The sequence below is a fragment of the Myotis brandtii genome, unplaced genomic scaffold (assembly GCF_000412655.1).
Source record: "Myotis brandtii unplaced genomic scaffold, ASM41265v1 scaffold147, whole genome shotgun sequence".
NCBI classification, from domain to species: domain Eukaryota; kingdom Metazoa; phylum Chordata; class Mammalia; order Chiroptera; family Vespertilionidae; genus Myotis; species Myotis brandtii.
In genome coordinates, this window is record NW_005355292.1 from 1,169,082 (window position 1) to 1,189,605 (window position 20,524).

The following is a 20,524-nucleotide window of genomic DNA, read 5'->3' on the forward strand; positions in this document are numbered from 1 at the left end:
TGAAGCTCCCAACCGCTCCTTGTTTTCTTTTTCTTTTTTTTTATTCTGGGCCAGCTTTAGTTTTGAGGCCTCGCTGCTGAAAACATCGATACAATGTTGCGGTCCGGCTGGCTTTCAGTCCGGCTGGTTTCTGGGGTTTTGTTTAGCTTCTTATTTGCAACATAGTACATAGTTGCTTAGAGTTGCAGCTGAGAGGCCGGCAAGTTACCAGGGGAACGTTGGAGTCCGCAGTCACTGAAGCAAGCAAGCCTCCCTGCTCGCTTCAGTGCATTGCTGCCGGCCGCCATCTTGGCTGACAGTTAATTTGCATAAGGCTATGCTGATTAGCCAATGGGAAGGGTAGCAGTCGTACGCTAATTACCATGTTTCTCTTTTATTAGTGTAGATAGTGAAGACACATTACATAAACCATGGTAGAATAGTACAGAGTATTAGTGTCGTAGGGCTGCGTAACAAGGTTCCACAAACGACCGTGTGAAACAACAAAGTATTCTCTCACTGTTCTGGAGAATGAAGTCTGAAGGTGTCTCAGGGTTGGTTTTCTCTGAAGGCTGCCAGGGCAGGTTCTGCTCCAACCTCTCTCCTTGGCCTGCTGATGGCCATCTTCTCCCCTGACTCTTTACAATGTCTTCTTTTTGTTATTGATATTTTAGAGAGAGTGGAAGGGAGCGGGGAGAGAGAGAGACATCGATTGGTTGCCTCCCACACAGTCATGGGCCTCTACTGGAATCCAACCCTGAACCAGACCCTTTGGTCTGCAGATCGACACTATCCACTGAGCCAAACTGGCTAGGGCTACATCGTCTTCTTTTTAGTGTCTTCATCTTGACATGGCCTTCTCCCTTATGTGTGCCTGCCTCCAATTTTTCCCTTTTTTGAAACAGTCATATTTACTAGGGCCACACTAATGACCTCATTTCAAATGGATTATCTCTATAAAACCCCTTTTTCCAAATACTGTCACATTCTGAGGTATTGGGATTAGGACTTCAACATATGAATTTGGCAGTGACAGTAAATTAAACCTGTAACATATAGCAACAAAATATATACAATAAAAATATTTAGACTTATAAAAGTAATGGACAGATACAGTTAGTAGAAAATTGTAACAGTCTGTCAGACATTGAGTGGGTAAAATAATAAAGACATACAAGATTTTAACAAAATAATTGAGGCACAGTTAACAAATAAGATAGAATCACAGGAAATTCACCTTTTGAGTCCGTGAAATTAAGTACAATTCAGACACTGTAACCAGACATTTTAAGTACTTGGAAGCTAAGACCTACTTTTCCACATACATTAACTCCAGGACCAAATAAAAATACAATAACCGACTCAACAAAGTGTGAATGCTTCATGGGAAAACACATGGGATACAAGCAAAGGAAAAATCCTCAGAAAAGTTATTAGACAAAGAGTTTGAAAATTTGGCCAGAGTGAAATGATATGATATCTGGGATTTCCTTGTAAATACCTCCAGCGGGAGGAGGAGGAGGAGGAGGAGGCCAGAGTAGTGAAATGAGATATCTGGGATTTCCTTGTAAATACCTCCAGCGGGAGGAGGAGGAGGAGGAAGGGAGAAGGAGTGGTCAGGCAGGGCAGCAAGGCGATAGGCAAAGCAGATGTTAACTTTGGAAGCTGGGTGAGCTTTCTCAGGTCTCTGCTTTGTGTGGTGAATGTTTGCATCCCATAATAGATGGAGACAAGATAAATGTTTGCAGTAGGATCATATTTTTTAAAAATTAGCTGAAGTATTTTTTTATGCCTTATAATTCCCAGTAGGTGCCCCCAACTCCCTCTTCGTCAAATTTATATCCTGAGTCACAAAATGTGTGATAGCACTTTCCCCAGGATCTGACCGTGTCTGGTTTAGAGGATGTGACGCAGGAGCAGAGCGGCATAGAGCCTGGGGTAGGGTCCCACCGCCTGGCCTCTGGATTCCACACCCACCTGGGGAGGGGACGGACAGGGCTAGAGAAAATGATAGGCAACTCAGAGACTGGGTGAGACTCAAGGGCAGAGGGTTAGAAGGTCCAGCAAGGGTGAGTTGCTGGCTGAGTCAGGAATGTGAGCCGGATCGTGCGTGGTGTTGCCTGGGACTGCAGGAACGGACTGCACCGGGCTCCAGCTGGGACACTGGCCAGGGTGCATGGCGGTTTGGGACCATATGCCTCTCCTGTCCCAGGAAGAATATCAGAATACTTCAGGGAGAAGGAGAATGGGGAGGTGAACAGGGAAAGTAAAACACTGTCAATGGAGTTTCCACTGAATAGGAAGATTGATTCCCACCCCCACCTCCCAGCAGAAATGGTTGCTGGAGAGCTAACCTGGGTTAATTTATAGACAGACGAAGACTGTTACTTCTTTGGCCATTTATGTGTTGCGCCTGTAAATTTTAAAACAGCTACACATACAAAAATCAATAGGCATTTTTATTTAACAGCAATAACCAGTTAGAAAGTAAAGTGAAAATAGGGATTGTATTCTCAATAGCAATAAAAATATAAAATACGTGGAGTAATTTGAATTTAATATATGTTTGAGTTACATGAATATAGCTATAAGGCTAAATTAAGAAATATGAAAATTGAGATATGTACCATATTTTTTAAAATGGCAATCTACATACTTTTAAATGCCCAGTCTTATCAAATTAATTTTTAGGCTTAATTAATTTCTCTCAATATAATATTTAATGAGGAAATTTAAAGATATTATGTTAAAATTCTTCTGAAAAAAAATCATACAATGTTAAAAAGATTTTTTTAAATGTTAATTGAAGGGAAAAGAGCCCTACTAAGCATAAAACAGTAAAGCTGTAAGAGTTAATAAAGCATCATTCTGGCATAAGATCAATTGGACAAGATAGAAGAGATGCCAATATATTTTAATATATGATAAAAGAGATATAAATCTATAGAGAATAGAGGATTATTCAGTAAATAATAGATTAAATGGCTTTATATTTAGAAGAAAAATTCTAGGTTTTGCTATCATACCATGAGTCACCCACTTCCTTCCCCCCAAAAACCTTAGTTGGATTAAAGAGTTCGAAAATAATAAAACATGTTAGGCATAGACTTAATGGGAAATGTGACAACCCTGTGTGAGAAAAATTATTTAAAAACATATCGGCAGATTTGAACAGAGAGAAAAGCATACCCTATGCCTAGATAAGAAGGTTCAACATCATCAAAATATTCTCTCCCCCATTATTTGTACATTTAAAGCAACACCAATAAAAATAACCATCTTCTCTTTCTTCCTGGAGCCAGGCAGATTGATTATAAAGTTTATTTGGATGGTAAATCAGCAAGACGAGCCAGAAAAAGTCCCAACAAGGAATGAACAAGTGGGGGGGAAGGGGCCTAGGCCATGTCATGCACATCCCGGCACATGTGACCAACAGCAAGAGGTGGGGATTCTGGTCCTGAGCTTCAGAAAGGCCTGGGCACATCTGCTTTTGCACAAGGAGCCCCCAGGCTCTCTCCCAGGACCTGACACATGAATGCAGCCATCTGGGAGGTTCCTCCCACTGCCATGTGACTGCAGCCACATGAGTGGCACCAGGTGAGACCAGCGGGTGAACCCCACAGAACTGAGAAATGATAAATGGCTATTGAAGAAGAGAATTTTATAATATGATCATAGCTATGAAAAACAGGCAAACAAACAAAACATATGCAACACCCACGTGCACACACACACACACACACACACACACACACACACACACGGCCTAGCAGGAAAAGAACTGCCCCCAAGTATTAACAGAGTCTGTTCTGGGATGATTAGAACCACAGGTGCCTTTTATTTTCTGGTTCTTTTTTGCTCTTCTCACAACTATGTATTATTTCAAAACACCGTAAAATTTAAGGTATTTACTATTAAAGTTTAAAAATATACTTACCATTAGTTTTTATTTTAAAGAGCAAAAAGGAATCCCTGAGGGCAGAGTTGGGATTCTTTCAACCGCAAGAACCAGAAACCACTTTAACGGATCTTAAGCAAACAGATACAGTGGCTTTTGTCCAGTCCAAGATGGAGATGCTTTAAGTTATATACAAAATTAATTTATTCGTTTCTGGACCTTCTTCCTTACAGAAGATCCTTACCCTTCATCGGAGAAACATTTATACTGCATCGTGAACTCGGCATTAAAAAGGCAATAAAGAAAGGAAAACTTGTTAAAACCATATGTTCCCTCTCTTACATTAATGTCATTCTCCGAGCCTTCTGAGAACTCGGCCTGTGTGAAGCTAACACGGTACCACGTGCACCCCTTTCCCTGGTCGACCCGCCGCGGTGTAGAGTGTGTTTACCATGGAGAGGCTGCTGATGGGCCAGCTCACAGTTCCTACAGCACATCCACTGCGGGCCATGGTGCCCTGACTGTTTGGGTACCAGAGTTACTCAAGATTCTAACGTGTAAATCCACTAAGAGAAAATTCTTATAATAAGTGTAGCCAGAACTCATGCAAAACAAGCTCCCAAAATGTGTGCCACGGGGTAGAGTTAATCATTCTTTAAAGAATAGGCGAAGCCTTTGTGAAAGACGTTATCTTGGCAGAAATCACCAAAATTACCTTGATTTCCTGCCTTTGCTCATGAATGCCTAAGAACATGTCAGGGCTGGCGAAGTTGATGGAGGCCAGGTTCCCTCCAGCCCCGGAGCAGCTGCCAGGGTGCCCGCTGGTCCCGCAGCCAGGAGGGCTGCAGAGGACACAGGGCCGAGAGCAGCCCAGTCTCCTGACCCGCCAGCTCCTGGCCAGCTGCCTGGGCTGTATCCGTTTTGACCGCATCCAATCTCATTAGCCTGGGCTTCTGTTTCCTTCAGGGACTACTGGGTTTTCCTGATACGCCAGGAGGGCCGGGTGTGGTGGCAAGGGGATGTCAGGTGCTACCACGGTTCCGTAGGGAAGTTCCACGTCTTGGTTCACCCTCTCGGACCCTGGCTGAGCAGGACAGCGGCTGCCAGCCCCGGGCTCCTCCAGATGAGGTGTCCTTTGTTCCATCTGAGTTTTGGCCCCACGGGTTTCTTTTCTCCATCATCATGGAGATCCCCTTGGTTTACCTGGACAGTTTCCTTATTAATCCTAAACTGAGGGCAAAATGCTGTATTAGACCAGTGATTTTCAACCCGTGTGCCCCAAGAATTTTTCAAACATGCCATACTCGAGTGTTTAGGCAGGGGCACTGGCTTCTTTTCCCTGAGAGATTGACAAATAAAAGAAATGACAACGGCCAACATAATAGCCGTCCAGTGTGAACGAGTCAAAATTATACCTATTTTTTTGTCAGATCGGCAAAAAATATCATACTCTTTTTGGCGTATCACAGAATTTGAGCAATTAGTTTATGTGTGCCATGAGATGAAAGAGGTTGAAAATCACTGTCTTAGATAATCTTTCCTAAATAGATACCTACACTGAAAATAGGTAAGGGTCGGAAATAAAGGGAATGAAGGCCTGGGATCTGACTTTTAGGCATATTCACCTCATGGTCAAGGTGTCCTAGGAATATCTGCTAAACTGAACGGGCATGTGGCCAGGTACCACAAGTGCATCTAATATTCAAAACTCAGTCAAGTAAGAGGAGTTGGTGGATAGATATGTGAGGAAGCAAACATAGGAAATCTATGTCGTGGACGTATCTGTTTGCTGTACCACTTCTCAACTCCTCACTATGTTGGAAAGTATGTTGGAAAGTTTTAAAATGCTATTTAAAGAGGATCAAAGTGGAAACAGAGATATGTACACAATTTACAAGAAAAATACGTTACTCATGAAATTAATAAACTATTGAATGTCAACTGTAATTGAAAAAAATTTAAAGATAATATATTATTCATAGGATCTGTTTTTTCACATCTATTTACTGGGTGCCAAATTTATATTATGCTAAATCCTGAGGACTCCCTGGGAACCAAGCAGGCATCATCTTCGCTGTATGTAGCCTACAGCCTAGACAGGAAGAGAGGGTGGAACAAGTATTTCCAGTAGTGTGACCTCATTTTACCTGAATGGCCTCTGTCAAGACCCAACCTCCAGCCCTGACCGGTTTGGCTCAGTGGATAGAGTGTCGGCCTGCGGACTGAAGAGTCCCGGGTTCGATTCCAGTCAAGGGCATGTACCTTGGTTGTGGGCACATCCCCAGTGGGGGTTGTGCAGGAGGCAGCTGATCGATGTTTCTCTCTCATTGATGTTTCTCTCTGTTCCTCTCTGTAAAAAAAAAAAAAAAAATCAATAAAATATATATATAAAAAAATAATAAGACCCAACCTCCAAGTAAGGTCACATGCCGAAGTGCTAGGGGTGAGGACTCTGACTTCCTTTATGGGGGGACACAGTCACCCTGACATGAGGTGATCAGCTTTGTGCTTTAGAGAGATCCTCTGGCTGCCGTGTGCAGAGTAACCTCTCACTAGACATCTCTGTTAGGAAACGTTGGCAGTCATGGTAGCAAGAGACAAGAGGAACTGGACAGTGATCGTGGTAATAATACGGGATGGAAAGAAGTGGGCATTGAGAGGACATTTTAGGAGCGCGTCCCGGTGTTGACCTGGTTATTGAGCTGGGAGAGAGAAGGGTTCTACCTGTGGATGGGGGAGGGGGTCCCTTGTCCATCCAAACCCCATTCCCATGAGGTGTGCCCATGCGGCCTTCATGAAACTCATGGTCAGCACAGGAAGAGGGACCATTTCCTGGCTCTCTGTGCCCTGGGACCTCACCTCCTCTGTGAGCTGCACCTCCTCCAGCTGCCACACCCATTCTGTAAGAGCTCAAAGTACCCATTCACTGATAACCTGAGCACTCCGTACCCTCTAAGCGTCTGGAGAAGACACTCCTGTGCTTATTTCTGGAACCATCAGACTTCCATTCCATCTCTTCTTCCCTGGAAGTTATTTATATAAATGCCTCTGATTTTTGTTTAAGGAAACGTTGGTTTAGGTGCTCCATGGAGAATGCTTGCTGCCTTTCTCCGCAGATCTGCACGAACCTAGTAGCAGTTAGGTGAAAACTGTCTGCCTTCTGGAATTAAGCACACTGGCTTGTGAATTAAAGTCATTCTCTGAAAATGTGCACATAATCTTAGGGATTTAGTCAGACACTCTGGAGGGAATGCTAGACGTCCCCCAATGCATACCCTCCCCTTCCTCTGCGGTAGTAGAAGCCCCGATGTACCCAGAATAACTCCCACGTTTTCCCGTCACCCTTGCAGCTAGTGTGGCCATGTGACTAAGTGCTGGCCCGTGGGATGTTCATGGTCGCCGAGTGTGCAACTTCTGGGACGTATCTTTAAAGAGAGGGGCAAGGCCTTCCTCTCCCCTTCCCCGCCTGCTGGTTAGAGTGTGGGTGTGTTGGCTGCAGTTTGAGGAGTCCTCCTGCACCCTGAGGTGGAAACTCCTGGCTAAGGATGGAAGAGAGACAAGGGAGAGGGAACCTGAGCCCTTTCTGACCACGGACCCTCCGTTCTGGCCCTGACCGCCGACATTGATTTGAGAGAGAAATACGTTTCCTTCTTGCTGTGGTAGACAGAGTAGGACCCCACCCCCATAGGAAGATGTCCACATCCAACTCCTGGGAACTGTGACCACGTTACCGGACACTGGACTTTGCAGGTGTGATTAATTTCGGGATCTTGAGATGGGAAGATGGTCCCTGATTACCCTGGTGGGAAAGTGTAATGAAGGGGTAATAAGAGGGAGGGAGGAACGTCTGAGACAGAAAAGGGGGATGTGAGGATGGGGCAGCAGAGGTTGGAGGGATGCGCCTTGCAATGGAAAGGAGCCGTGCGTGAGGAAGGCACCTGGACCGGGCAGCGAATCCGCTGCTCCCTGGAGCCTCCGGAGGGGCTGAGCGTGGCTGAGCCTTGATGTTTAGTTCCAGAAGTCTCCTTTCGGATTTCTCACCTCTACAACGTTAAAGAATATAAATCCGTGTTGTTTTAAGCCGCTGAATGTGTGGTGATTTGTGACAGTAGCAACAGGACACGAACATACCTGCTGAAGTGACTGTTCCTCTCGTTTCTGACTCTTGCAGCTGACTCCAGTCCGAACTGCACAGGATTCAGCATCTAGACGTGAGGAAATGTCTGACCCTCAGCCTGACCTGCCTTAGGAATTGGACGGCCAGGACTCGGACCGCAGCAGGAAGAAGGCGGCCAGCCGGCCGGGGCCAGGAGGTATTTGGTGGCAGGTTCCCCGTGTTACTTTAGAAGGCACACTCCCTGTTGACCAAGGCTGAGCGTTAGGAAAAATGGTTGGAAAACTTCAGAATTTGGGGCACGTTCAGCTGTTTCCTGCCACTTCCTACAGAGCCGGGGACAGACGTGAAGTGGGTGGGAGGCCAGCCAGTCTGTAACAGAGCGGGCAACATCGCTCCGCCAGGGAAGCTCTGTGCCCGCCGCCCGCCGTGTGATGTGACGGATAAGCTGGTGGTGAGTGGTCTTGCTGGGTTAAACGACCCACTGCTTTCCTACCCCAGGCAAAGGCAGCCTGGGCAGCCGGTGTCACTGACTCTCAAGGAAGCTCTGTGCCCGGTGCCCGCCGTGTGATGTGACGGATAAGCTGGTCGCAAGTGGTCTTGCTGGTTAAACGACCCACTTCGTTCCTACCCCGCAAAGGCAGCCTGGGCAGCCGGTGTCACTGACTCTCAAGTTTTACGAAGGGCTTTGTATCTCAATTTCTCTGCCAGACAGTCGGAGGCAAACGCCCGTGTCAGGGTGTTACCTTCCTATAGAGCCCTTCATGTCCTAAGACCGGAAGGTAGCGACCAGTAACTTGAAGAGAAGGGGCTGAGGGAGCACAGCGACCGACCGGCAGCTGAAAGACAGACCACTTCAGGCAAAAAAAAAAAAAAAAGTCTAGGCGGGGATCTGGGCTCTGGTGCTTGAAAATGGAGTAGGGCTGCCAAATACAACACGGGCTGCCCGGTTAAATTTGGGTTTCAGCAAAACAACAAATCGTTTTTTAGGATAAGTATGTCTCAAATATTTTAATTCTCAAGTGTTATTCATCGTTTATCTGAAATTCAGGTTTGACTGGGAATTCGGTGTTTCCTGTTTTTCAATTTGCTAAATCTGGCGAGGGCAGTCATCATGTTGTTAGAGACCATGAAATGGCCTGCTAGCCAGGCGACCGAACAACCCAGCAAGCACCTCCTCGGCCCCCATGCTGTTCAGTTCCCGAGATGGGTAAACCCTCCAGTACTCACTTCTTTTTATTTTTATCTTAATTTTTTTTTTTTATTGATTTCAAAGAGGAAGGGAGAGGGAGAGAGAGATAGAACATCAATGATGAGCGAGAATCATTGATCAGCTGCCTCCTGTGCACCCCACACTGAGAATCAAGCCGGCAACCCAGGCATGTGTCCTGACCGGGAATCGAACCGTGACCTCCTGGTTCACAGGTTGACGCTCAACCACTGAGCCACACTGGCCGGGCCAGTGCTCGCTTCTGATGTGTCTTTTAAAGATGGGGGACAAGGCCGTCCTCCCTCAGGGCAGCTGGGCGGGTAATGAGCAAGAGACTGTCCCAGAGCCGCAGGTATTCAGATGGGCTGACCACGAAATGCACTGTTGCCAGAGAAGGGGACCCTCACCGTTCCATAGGGTTTGCTCAGTGCTACGGCCAAGATCTGCGGGGTCTCTGCCATGAACCTTCTTTTCAGATGGGAGTTTTTCTTTTCACTGCTCTTTTCCTGCTGCACCACGGTGTGCTGCTCATTTTGAGGTAGATACCTTTTCTTTTAGTTGATGGGTTTCCAGAACGCAAGGAGCCTCTCTGAACCAATGACGTGCTCTGTACAACCGAGATGCCGGTGTTTGCGCTGCAGGCTGTGGTTACATGGGACCTTGAGGGTGTTGCTCCTGGGAGAGGTATGACTGCACTACAGGTGGAAGAAAGGCATGGGGATATCTGGGCGGCTGAAGGGCAGGTTGTGCTGGGCTAGTTTGCTAAGCAGCCCCTGCTCCCCCTTCTACAGCAGAATATCTTTGATTGCAGCATGCTGTGGTGTCACATGAGTTATATTTGTTCAGATATCGGTATCTTTGCTTTTGGGGCAGGCAGGGGAGTCCTGGAGCACATAGAGCCTCAGGCCACACGCAGCCTTGTCCTCTTGCTCCTCTGTGTCATTGTGAGGAAATGGTTGGGATGTGATGCGTTAGTGAGCACAGTCTACATAAAACCACTCTAACTTCTGAGACCAATTACAGGTTCAGGGGAATCCCCAAACCAATTCTAGTTTCAATCATTTGCTGGAAAGGCTCACAGAAATCACTGAAGACTATTGTACCCAGGATATCATTTATCAGCAAAAGAATACAGCTTATAATCAGCCCAGGGAAGACGAACAGAGGGCAGAGTCCAGGAAAACCCCCGACACGGAGCTTCCATTGTCCTCCTGTGGAGTCGGACAGCGTTGCTCTCCTGCCAACCAGGGAAGCTCTCCCCAGCTTGGAGTCCAGAGTTTTATTGGGGCCCCATCATGTCGTAATGCTCACTTCCCACATGGCTGACCTCAGTCTAGAGCCCTCTTGAAGCTGGACTAATCCCACATGACCCAAAGCCCCCACATAGGTCACCCTAAGCCACATAGACTTCCTGCCATGGCCAGCCTCCAAGCTAAACAAAGACGCCTATCGAGCATGACAACCTATCTGAAGCTGAAGGCAAAGTCCAGGCTTCTCCTTGGGCAAGGTTAAATTCCTTACTCCACACATGCATGCACCCACAATAATAGAATCCCAGTTTTTAACTGAGCACAGAGCACTCAGAATTCAGAACCCCAGCCTCCCATGTGTGTGGTTGTGACTATGTGACTAGATTCTAGGCCATGAGATGTAGTGGAGGTGGTGTTTGCCACCTTTCAGAGTGTCCTTAAGTGGAGGGGGCTTGTTCCCCCTTCTTTTTTCTTGCTGCCTAAATGGGGCTTGAGGAGCTGTCTTGGCCCCTGCAGTGAAGTTGCATGTTCAGGATGGTGAGCAACAAGGTAGCAGGAGCCTGGGTTTCTCTTGATTGAGGCACCTATCATACGGATGTTTGGAGAAAATGTTTAAATCATGTTTAAGCCTCTATTCCTTTGGATTTTCTGTCCTTTGCAACAGGATCTAATTTCAACATTTGCTTCAAACTTACTTTTCTATAGCTTACATCCAGATTTGCAAAACTCTTTGCTCACTGATGACAAGATTCCATCATTAATCCAACTCACCTTCACATTATCAGACCTTTCCTGGTCATTGCCTCTCTGTGGGAACTCTAGCTTCACTGGAACACTGGCCTTTGTCCCAAGCCTTTATCACATCCAGGCTTTTTATTTCCCATTTGGGGCTGAGGCATGACGGCAGGAAGGGCTGTTTTCTGATTATATAATTATCATCTTTCCAGGGCTAATTGATTGGAGATTTGACTGAACTTTATACCTAAGTTTTATATCTATACCTTCAGGTCAATTTTCTTGATTCCCCTTTTTAAAATTGACAAACAGATATTTGTTTAATCAAAATAAAGATTTATAGATCTTTCTAAGACCTGATATTTGAATTTTATCCACATTTTATCAAAATGTACCCAGGTTCTTTATGCCTACCTCATTGCTTCACAACAGATCAACAGAAAGCAGGATAAACACTGAATCTTCTATTTTTATGTTTTTTGACGTTTTGTCATCTTTTGTTTTTTATAAAAACTTTACTAAAGCTTTTGTAAATATCTAAGAAATTAATCATTAAAACACAAAGGATGAGCAAATACTACTTTGTACATTATGAAGATGGGGATTTACCCTTACTTCACTTCACAGCAGCAGGCGTCGTGCGACCTCTGTCACCAACCTCCTGGCTTGTCAGTGTTGGAATTGGAGGTTGGAAGAGTATGAAAGAAATGACCCTAAAACCCAAAAGTCTCATTTCTCATTTGCCTACCTTAATGACTTGCTTTCTCCTTTTCATGGCAGAATATATGTGATGTATATGTGTTTAAAATATGAAAGCTAATTTTCTCATTACTACACAGTCAAAATCAATGTTTAAAACGTCAACCTGTATCAGTGACGTGTTTCTTACTTTGTTTTATTACAAAGCCATGGAAAGAAAAGTGGTGCAACACCTGAAAAATGGAAGTCATGAAGTCTTAGGCGGGTAAGCTAATAATGACCATGAGACAAGGGTTGGCCAGGGATTTGTGTCCTCAGTGAAAAAGGCCTCATGGAGTTTTCTTGCCAAACAGACCGTAAAAACTTAGTGACACAAGGGTCTTCCTTTTCCAAATGGAATAACTGAGTCCTGGGGAGTCAAAGTCATGCTAAAGGTCACCCTGCTACTTAGCAGCAAAGCCAGAATCAGCACCCAGGTGGCTCTGGCTCCTGGGGCAGGCTCTTTCGGAACATGCTGTGTCCCCTCTCAGACAGGCCCAGGGTTAGAATGCGAGGCCCCTGAAGCCGCAGACGGGTTTCGATCGCGCAGAAAGCAGTTGGGTCCAGCTAACTCGTGCTCTTCTGGTTGGAAAGAAACTTGCGTTCTGGCGAAGCAGGGGATTTCTATCTCCGAGAGGATGCCAACACGATTTCTTCTGCCAAACCAAACCGAAGGAAGAACATGGAGGTCTCCAGAGTTCATCAGCAGACACAAGCCACCTAAAGAACAACACCGAGTTCCTGTCTCCCTTTTAGGTCGTACATTCCTTGAGGATGACGGTTACTCGACTTCGTACCTCGCCCCTAGCACACAGTTGGTGCAGACATTGCTTCTGAATGAATGAGGCGTATAAATCATCGCTTTATACCCTGGCATTGGGCCCTTTTCAAAGAAGCAATAAACGTGTCGAATTTCCTGTGCTGTCAGAAACATTGTGTAATCATCCTGTTAAAAATAAAGGACTCCAAGGCTGGCTGAGCGAATTCTCCAGCCACTAGATGCTCTTTCCTCTTTGGGCCGCTCAGCTGTGCAGCCGGAAATGGGTGGTGGGAGAGGAGCTGGGGCATCTGCGAAGACCCGGGAATGCTGGCTATGTCAGAAAGTGTTTGGAGAATGCCTCGGAAGCAGAGGGAGTATTTGTAGAGCAATCCACGCACAAAGATACTCGAACCAGAGAAAATGCACTCAAAATAGATGCGTGGGGCACATTCACAGAATGTCACATTTTCACCACGTTTATGTGCTACAGCCTACCGTGAACCTGAGCAACACGTGTGTGCCACAGACGATAGGTAAGCTTGTAAGACAATAGGTCACATATTTTTACGTTGATCTTCTTATGGTAAAATACATATAAAATTGTGATTACCTAATAAATGGCACTAGCATCTTTCAGGAAAAAACCTTGCATGAATAATTATATCTTTTTTAAAAGACATGCAATGTTTTTTTTCACTGAAAAATAGGTGCCGTTAGTTGAAATCGAAGGACGCGAGCTGAGTGTTGAACCAGCACTGAGAAAGTTACCCTCTCATCTCGCCCCCAGCCTACACAATGGTTTCTTCTCAACTGCCAGCAGAGACAGCGAGAAATGGTCTAGCATTGGAGTTTCTAGTTGTAGGAAAGTTCCAAACATCCAGTGGGAAAACATGTTGTTTCAGAGAGTTAAGAGAGCAAACCAAGCCCTGGCTGCGTGGCTCCATTGTTTGGAGCATCGTCCCAGGCACCAAAAGGTTGTGGGTTTGATTCTCAGTCAAGGTACATACATAGGTTGCAGGTTTGATCTCTGGTCAGAGTGGGAGGCAAGTGATCGATGTTTCTCATATTGATGTTTCTCTCTCTCTCCCTTCTCTCTCTCTAAAATCAACTTTTTAAAAAACCCACACATATCCTTGGGTGAAGATTTAAAAAAAGAGAGAGCAAACCAAGATAGTGAAAGGATCCACCCAGTGGACTACTACTCAGCAAGAAAAAGGAATGAGCCCTAGCTGGTTTGGCTCAGTGGACAGAGCGCTGGCCTGCGGACTGAAAGATCCCGGGTTTGATTCTGGTCAAGGGCACATGTCCCGGTTAAGGGCTCAATCCCCAGTAAGGGGCATGCAGGAGGCAGCCAATCAATGATTCTCTCTCATCATTTATGTTTCTATCTCTCTCTCCCTCTCCCTTTCTGAAATCAATAAAAATATATTTAAAAAAAAAAAAAAGGGGGAACGACTACTGATTACACAACAGCCTGGATGGAACACAGAAACATTTCACTAAGTGAAAGTAGCCAGACAGAGACTGCATAGGGAATGATTCCATTTATAGCAGCGGTTCTCAACCTGTGGGTCGAGACCCCTTTGGCAGTCGAATGACCCTTTCACAGGGGTCGCCTAAGACCATCCTGCATATCAGATATTTACATTACGATTCATAACAGCAGCAACATTACAGTTATGAAGTAGCAACGGAAATAATTTTATGGTTGGGGGTCACAACATGAGGAACTGTATTTAAAGGGCCAGAAGGTTGAGAACCACTGATTTATAGGAAGTTTCTAGAAAAGGCAGAACTGCCTGAGGCTGCAGGTGGGAGCAGGGAGTGACTGCACGTGGACAAAGGGAGCTTTTGGGGTGGATGGAAGTGCTGGGAAACGGAATTCATTCATAATGTTTCCGTAAATATATAAGTTTACTAAAACTCACTGCACCATTGCAGTGGATGAGTTTATAGTATGTAAGCTATACCTCAATAAAGCTGTTTTGTTTTTTTTTTAGGCTCAAGTATCCTTATCTTTTAAAATATTTAAAATTTTATTTTTTCAATATTATTTTGTATTAGTTTCAGGTGCACAACATAGTGGTTAGATAATCATATGCTTTACAAAGTGTCATACCCCGTATTTTACATTCGTGTGACTATTCTGTAACTACCAATTTGTAGTTTACTAAAACTCACTGCACCATTGCAGTGGATGAGTTTATAGTATGTAAGCTATACCAACAGTCCACACCCTAAATACCCCTCCTCCTGCCCCGGGAGCTGCCCCAGACAGCTGCCTGGTGCAAGAAAAGCTCACGACGCTCTCCTGGGCTCCAATCACTCCACCGTCTCTCTTTCCAAATTAGGGAAGCTGCCTGTTTCCCTCAATCTAATGGGCTAATATTCTTGAACATGGCATTGGTACCGTGAGTTGACTAATATAATAACAGTTATGTCTACAAATGGTAAATCCTAATTTTTGAAACCTCACAAGCTGCTTTGCTCTAACAGTGTTTAGATTTGTACATCACAGCTCCGAGCTGGGGAGAGGCTGCGCACTAGGAAGGTGTCGTGGCTGCCCTGAATCAGACAGGTGAGGCGCCTGCTGAGCAAGGTGACCATGGGCTGGTCCTGGAAGAACTGCTTTTTTTAAAATTTCTTTAAACAAAAAAGCTTTATTCTATCCAAAGAAACCCAAAACACTCATTTGAAAGGATATATGCACCCTCATGTGCACTGCAGCGGTACTTACAATAGCCAAGACATGGAAGCAGCCAAGTACCCATCCGTGGATGAGTGGGTAAAACAGCTGTGGGGCATAAACATAGTGGAATATTACTCGGCTGTGAAAAGAACAAAATCTAGGCATTTGTGACAGCATGGATGGACCTACAGAGAATTATGCTAAGTGAAATAGTCAGAGAAAGACAAATACCATGTGATTTCACTTATATGTGGAATCTAAAGAAAAAAAGAAACAAAAAAGAAACAGACTCATAGATACAGAGAACAGACTGATTGTTGCCAGAGGGGAGGAGGGTTGGGGTCTGGGTGAAAAGGATTAGGGAATACAAATTGGTAGTTACAGAATAGTCACACGAATGTAAAATACAGCATAGGGAATACAGTCAGTAACGCTGTAATAACCATGTGTGGTGCCAGGTGGGTACTGTTTTAATCCCATCCCATGCCTTCACTAACAACTGTGGCATGCTGGCTCACACCGCCACCACCACAGCGGTGTGGGCACGTTGCATTAGGAAAATGCATCTTGTTCAAAGGCGAAGGAGTGACCGGAACACTCAGGGCTCAGCTGAACTAGCGTTTCTGTCAACAGCAAGTGGTTCTCGAACTTGGGTGCCATCGAAATCTCCTGGTTTGTTAAAGAGGCAGATTCCCAGGCCAGGTCTCAAGGCTACAGAATCGAATGCCTGGGAGCAAGGGCCAGAGCCTGGATCTTTAAGGAGCCACTGAGGTGACTGTTACACTAACGGTCCTCAAAACTCGGTTTAGGGAACTCTAGATAAAGAGGAAAGAAGAAATGGGGTGGGGGGAATTGTTGAGAAAAAGAGAGAGAAATAAGGGAGGGAAGGGAGGGAGGGAGGGGGAGAGAGAAAGGAAAAGGAGCACCCGGGAAGATACCTAGTCAGCAGGCCTTGTTTAGGCATCTCAGCTGAATTCAGTTTAGGTTCCTTCTGAACTTGGTCTCATCCACATCTCACAATCGGCCTTTATCCTGACCTGTCTCTTGGCCTGGCTTTCATGTAGAGGAGGCCACCTGTGGTAGAGGGACCCAGATGTTTCTCCAAGGGTCCTCTTCGCCCACACCCTGCCCATCAGCCCATTAGGGGACAGGGGAGGGACCGGACTGAACCGGAGGAAGAGGAGGCCTTTGCTCACGGGACGCAGGTGGCTTCTCAGGTTGGGAACCTGCAGGGGAGTGTTAGTTCTAAGCCCTGCGTGGGGAAGGGGGTGGGGCGGGAGGCAGAGCTGGTGGAGTTGACAGCCCAGCTCCACTGCGTGGGAATTCAGCCGTCCTCCTGCCTTAGACACGCTCTCCTTCCCATCTTCCTTGGCGGCAACCCACCCATGAGCAGCGCCCTTGGCTTTGTCCGGAGGTTCTGCCCACTCACCACACCCCATGGGCAAGCCACTGGCAGCCGTGTCTGTAACGTGGGACACCCCCCACCCCCAGTCACTGATTGCCCCGAGAGTGGACGCTTTACCCAGTCTACAAACGGGCAATTACAACTAAGATGCTCCATCTGGTGCTAGTTTCTCATACGGAGAAGTAGAGAAAATGCATTGCTTTTCTCTACTCATGAGGACCGGGCACCCTGGAAACCTGGGTGAGAGAGGAGAGTTGGGGGGGGGAGGGCGGGAGAGGGTGGGCAGGGTGCCCCTGGGGTGACTGCGCTCCCTCCCCAGGTCAGTCCCCTCTGGGGCCCTGCCTTCCTGGGCGACAGTCCCATGGGACACTCTAGTGCTGGCGGGAAAGGGTCCTAGATGGCTGGTTAGCCCAGCCCTGACCCACAGTCAGCGCCTTTGCCCATCTCTGTCCTTGTTTTAATCCCATCCCTTCCTTCTGCAGACAGGAAGCGGCCACATTGCCTCCTTATGGTGCGAAACGAGCTTTCCTCAAAACCTGATCTGGTTTGAATTACTATAAAATAATATGTGACTATATCAGAAATTATGAAATTAATACTCGTTTTTAGGTGCAAAAGTGGAACTGTGGATGTGTTATATTTAAAAGAGCCCTGTGTTTTAGAATTATATATTGAGATATTTACACGTGAAATGATATGATGTCAGGATTTGCTTCTAAACAATACTGTAGGTTGCCTGGCTGGGGTGGCTCAGTGATTGAACATCGACCTATGAACCAGGAGGTCACGGTTCAATTCCCGGTCAGGGCACAGGCCCGGGTTGTGAGCTCAATCCCCAATACAGGGTGTGCAGGGGGCAGCCAATCAACAATTCTTTGTCATTATTAATGTTTCCCTCTCTCCCTCTCCCTTACTCTCTGAAATCAATACAAAAAAATTTAAAATTAAAAAACAACAACAACAATACTGGAGGGCAGGAAGTGGGTGAGGGCAGGGGTGAAGCAAGGTTGACCGTGAGTTGATAAGTGTGAGCCTGGATGACTGGGTTTCATTGTACTGGACTGTCTACTTGGTATTTGTATAAAAGTTTCCATCACAAGAAATTGTAAAAATACCGGTGGGAATTTTTGCAGGGGAAACCCTCCGAAATAACCTGAAACTACCAAAATGTAAAAGGTTTTTAGGAGAGATTGTAAAGGCAGCTGTCCCTAATGGGAGTGGGTCTCGTGCAGCCCGCGGCTAATGTGTGGAGAAGAACATGCCAGGTATTCCCCTTCCCCTGAATGAAAATAGCAGCTTGGGGTTGTTCAATTCACCTCTGATGACACAATCCCAGGTAAAATATTCTAAGATCTATAGCTTTTTATAAATAATAAAAAAAAACTCACGCCCTAGCTGGTTTGGCTCAGTGGATAGAGCATCAGACTAAAGGCTCTCTATTCCAGCCAAGGGCACATGCTTGGTTGTGGGTTCCATCACCAGTGGAGGGTGTGCAGGAGGCAGCCAATCAATGATTCTCTCTCATCATTGATAGTCCATCTCTCTCTCTTTCTTCCTTCCTCTCTAAAATCTATCTATCTATCTATCTATCTATCTATCTATAAAACTCACAAAAACATTTAACTAGGTCCTTAGTAGTTTTTATTTTATTACATACTAGAGGCCTGGTGCAGGAAGATTCCTGCAAGAATAGAGCTTCCTGCAGCCAGAGCGAAGCAGAGAAGGTAGCGAAACCCGCCGAAGTGAGCTTTCCTCCCGCCTCCGCCACCCCGCTTGCTTCTCCACAGCTTTGCTTCTTTCTGCAGTGCTTGGCTTCCTTCTATGTTGTCTTCAGTCTTTGCTCTGCACCTGTGTATGCAATTAACCGCCATCTTTGTTGGGTTAATTTGAATACTCATCTGATTGGCTAGTGGGTGTAGCGGAGTGACACCAATTTGCATGTTTCTCTTTTATTAGTGTAGGCTAGAGGCCTGGTGCATGGATTTGTGCACTGGTGGGGTCCCTTGGTATAGCCTTCGGGGATCGGGCCGGAAACTGGCAGTCCAACGCCACCTGCCACTCCTGCCTGCCTCTCCTGCTCTTCCCGGCCCCGCAGCACCTGCCACCACCGCTGCTTGGTTGGCTCACTGCCGCTCCACTGTGGTCTCTGGCTGCAGTGGCCAGCCATGAGCCTTGCATCTGACACCTGTTGGTCAGCTGAGTGGCACTCCCACTGTGGGAGCACACTGACCACCAGGGGGCAGCTCTTGTGTTGAGCATCTGCCCCTGGTGATCAGTGTGTGTCATAGTGACCGGTTGATCGGTTGTTCGGTGGCTTAGGCTTTTCTATATATAGATTAATTGGTAGAGTTAAGACTAAGAAACATTTGCCCTGGCCGGATGGCTCAGTTGGTTGGAGTGTCATCCTGTACACCAAGTCAGGGCACATATCTAGGTTGTGGGTTTGATCCAGGGAGGCAACCAATCCATGTTTCTCTTTCACATCGATGTCTGTCTGTCTGTCTCTCCCTTGCTACCTCCCTCCCTTCCTCTCTCTCTCTCTCATCAATAAAAGTGTATCCCCATTTGAGGATTAAAAAAAAGAGAGAGAAACATTGCCTCAAAGTAGAACAGTTTCCTAATAGGTTGAAAGCGTGTGTGTCAGAAAAGGAAGCATCTTGGGAGCCCTCCAGCAGCTCTAAAAAGCTCCGTGTCTGTGCAGACCGTCTTATTTAGAGGAGTGAGTAGGAGGTGGATGCGTGTGGAGGATTCAGGAGCATCTGATTTCACTCTTTACATATTCATTGTGGGTAAGGTGGTCTCGTCTGGAAGTGTGGATTCGGGGAGAAGTATTAAAAGTTTTCATTTTAGGCCGAAACCGGTTTGGCTCAGTGGATAGAGCGTCGGCCTGCGGACTGAAAGGTCCCGGGTTTGATTCCGGCCAAGGGCATGTACCTGGGTTGCGGGCACATCCCCAGTGGGAGATGTGCAGGAGGCGGCTGATCAATGTTTCTAACTCTCTATCTCTCTCCCTTCCTCTCTGTAAAAAATCAATAAAATATATTAAAAAAAAAAAGTTTTCATTTTAAGTTATAATTGTCCGTTTCACCACTGGGCCTACCCATTTCCAGGTGGCTGAAGTCTGTTCTCTGCAGGACCCAAGGGGACCATGTGCTGCTGGTGTGACCATCACTCTCCTGATTTGATGGTTACTCTCACACTGTGGACACATCTGGGGGCTTACCTCTGAGACCAGGAGTCTCTGACTGCCCTCTCAGTGTCTGGACGTCCATTTCTTTTATATATATATATATATTATTGATTTCAGAGAGGAAGGGAGAGGGAGAGAAACATCAATGATGAGAGAAAATCATTGATTGGCTGCCTCCTTCATGCCATACACGGGACTGAGCCTGCAACCTGGGCATGTGCCCTTGACTGGAATCAAACCCGGGACCCTTCAGTCCGCAGCCAACGCTCTATCCACTGAGCCAAACCAACTAGGGCGAATGTCCATTTATATTCATTGGTGCCTTTGCTCCATTGGCCCACTGGCCCCTTCCTTCCATTCACACAACCTCCCAGATTGAGGGTTTTATCTACTTTGCAACACTCTGCTCCCTACTGGTCCCTCTGCTGTAGTGTTTTGCTCTTAGGACACATGTCTACTCAAAGCAGTGCATCCTACTGTCCAAGTGGTGGCTCCTTTGTTTCCAAGGACTAAAGACCCACTCTCTACCGATGGAAACAGGAATTCTTTACAAGAA

General features: G+C 46.2%; 1 long non-coding RNA gene across 2 annotated transcripts in view; it reads left to right on the plus strand.

The window, feature by feature from the left end:
• The window catches only part of LOC102238836, a 19,211-nt gene extending 6,000 nt beyond the window's left edge, over window positions 1–13,211 (plus strand). For both annotated transcript variants that reach the window (XR_001361115.1, XR_001361116.1), the window contains 4 exons: window positions 8,049–8,190; window positions 9,760–9,885; window positions 12,093–12,150; window positions 12,416–13,211. This is a non-coding gene — a long non-coding RNA (uncharacterized LOC102238836). The remainder of the gene's footprint in view (window positions 1–8,048; window positions 8,191–9,759; window positions 9,886–12,092; window positions 12,151–12,415) is intronic.
• The last annotated feature ends 7,313 nt before the right edge of the window (window positions 13,212–20,524 follow it).